General features: G+C 44.5%; 1 protein-coding gene across 1 annotated transcript in view; it reads right to left on the bottom strand.

Annotated features, from left to right (window-relative positions):
• The window catches only part of TMEM241 (transmembrane protein 241), a 133,196-nt gene that overhangs the window by 79,105 nt on the left and 51,329 nt on the right, over positions 1-2,762 (bottom strand). The gene's annotated exons all lie outside the window — the stretch shown is intronic.

Raw genomic sequence — 2,762 nt, 5'->3', positions numbered from 1 at the left:
ATTTAGAGAGAGAGAGAGAAGGGCCAGGCATGGTAGCTCACACCTATAATCCTAGCATTTTTGGAGGCTAAGGTAGGAGGATCACTAGAGACCAGGAGTTGGAAACCAGCCCAGACAATAGCGAAACTCTGTCTTTACAAACAATAAAAAAAAAAATCAATCAGGTGTGATGACAGTGAGTGCCTATAGTTTTAGCTACTAGGGAGGCTGAGGCTGGAGAATCACTTAAGCACAGGAGTTGGGGGTTGCGGTGAGCTAGGATCATGGCACTGCACTCCAGTCTGGATGGCAGAGTGAGACCCTGTCACAAAAAAAGGGGAGAGGAGAGACAGGGGAGGTGACGGGAGGGGAGGGGAGAGAAGAGGAGAGAGGAGAGAATAGGACAACAAATGTAAAAAATATTATCAATGGGTGGATCTTACAACTTTTCTAAACAAGTAAACTTGTTTCTCTTTTATTATACTTCTAGAAATATTAACTATGGTACCTGGGGTACGCCTCAAAGTAATACTGACTTTGGTAGTAGTAGGTCAGAAGTTGAAACTGTGGAAGCTGGAAGATGGGTATGTAGGGCTTCATTATATTATTCTGTCTTTTTTTTTTAAATAGTCTCACTTTGTCACCCCAGCTAGAGTGCAGAGGCAATCATCCTAGCTCACTGTGACTTCAAACTCCTGGGCTTAAGTGATCCTTCTGCCTCAGGCTACCATGTAGCCAGAACTTCAGGTGTCCATCACCATGCCCAGCTAGTTTTTCTACACTTTTTTTTTTGGAGAAACTGAGTCTTATTCTTGTGAACTTCTGAGCTCAAGCCTTACCTTGGCCTTCCAGAGTGTTAGACTTATAGGCATGAGCCACCACACCTGGCCTATTCTGTTTAATTATAAATATGTTTAGAAATTTCCACATTAAAACTTTTTTAAATTCTCACACAAAAAAATAACATCGCCTGTCACAGATAATTCCAGGAAGCTATCCTCTTTCATTAGAAAGTTGGTTTGGAGCTGGTTCAGTAATCCCTGGTTTTCAGCATATCTCTTTTGGGTTTTATATGCCAAAAAAAAAAAAAAAAAAGCACAAGACCCAAACTATCACCTAGTCACTCTTCTCTTTCCATTCTATAGATGCAACAACATATATCCCTGGGCCCCTTCTCTGCTGAACTTTTTTTTTTCTTTTGAGACAGAGTGTCACTATGTTGCCCTGGGTAGAGTGCCATGGCATCACAGCTCACAGCAACCTCAAACTCTTGGGCTTAATCAATTCTCTTGCCTCAGCCTCCCAAGTAGCTGGGACTACAGGCACCTGCCAGAATACCCAGCTATTCTTTTGTTGTAGTTGTCATTGTTGTTTTAGCCGGCCCAGGCTGGGTTCAAACCCGCCAGCCTCCACGTACGTGGCTGGTGCCCTACCCACTGAGTACAGGCGCAGCCCTCTGTTAAACTTTTTATAAGGCAGCAAACAACAAAGGACAGAATATGGCATTTTTACTTTTAGGAGAAATTGTCATATGCCATCTCATATCAATATATACTCTCTATATAAACTATCTGTTTTATATATGTAAACATACATATTACACCTAAGTAATATACACCAGCCTACTATTCATAATCTTAGTACCCTAAAATAGGGGTGCCATTCAACTCTGACAGTCCTCAGTCCTGTAACCACATGTGTCTACTGTACCTGACAGACCAGCAGGGACATCAAGACCAGAGGTAGGAGGCCTGGCTCAGAGGGACCCTTGCAGCTGCAGCCCCACAGCCTTGGGAAGGCCAGAACAACATGGGACAGCTGAGGCTCAGGATGCTTCTCTGCCCCAGCTCACCACACTGCCATAGCCTTGCCTACTTTCAAGGCACACACACAGATGACCCAGAGAAGGATCCAGGGCAATGAGTGAGGGAAGTGGAGGGGAGTGGTCAGGAGGGCTTCCTGGGACTGCGTGGGGACAGGCAAGTTCTAGGAGGGAGGAGAGGGGCATCCTAATGCGTTTGTGTCTGCCTGCCTATAGGGACAGGCTTAGTAGAATATGGTAGCTTCTCTATCTATAGGGAATGAGCATTGGGGATACTCTCAACAGACAACCCCAAGGGCTGGGGGAGACAGAGGACACCCAGCAGTGAGAGCCTCCTGGCTTCCCACCACACCTGGCCTTGAGCAATACCTGACTATAGCAGGCATTAGTGGGTTTTAATGCCTCTCTTAAACACCTGCTAATCCCTTTTTTAAAAAGAGGCTGAGTCCTGAGATTTGGTTTGGTTTCCCTTTCAAGCTGTAGTCTATAATAAAGGCAAAAAGGAAGAGGGGAGAGATCCGACGAAAGCCCAGAAATGTCTGAAACAAAACTCCTCAATCCATCTATCAAAGCATCTCTGTTGGTTTTCTGTCTATAGGACTGAGCTTCTTAGCTACAGCAGAAAGCAGAGAACAAGGCTCCAGGTTGGAATCAGAATGTCGGGGAAAAGGTACCTGCACGGGGCGACAGGCTGCCTCATGGTCCTGCTGAGGAAACTGAGGCACAGAGGATGAAGAAACTTGCCCATGACCCAAGACCACAGGCAAGTGCTTTTTCCGCTATAGACCTGATAAACTGCGAACATTATTTTTAAAATTTTAACTCATTTCCATGTTTTTCATTTTTGTTCTTCATCAGTATTGCACAATTCTTAGTGATGTTTTGGGCACTGACAACTGAAATCTAGCGTGGGTTGGCTTGGTTGTTCCCTTACAAATAAAATCTTTCAGAAAAAAAAAAA

The sequence above is a fragment of the Otolemur garnettii genome, unplaced genomic scaffold, assembly GCF_000181295.1.
Source record: "Otolemur garnettii isolate 467f Iridium unplaced genomic scaffold, OtoGar3 scaffold00012, whole genome shotgun sequence".
NCBI lineage: Eukaryota > Metazoa > Chordata > Mammalia > Primates > Galagidae > Otolemur > Otolemur garnettii.
The sequence above is the reverse complement of the archived record's forward strand: the minus strand, read 5'-3'. Positions and strand labels throughout refer to the sequence as shown.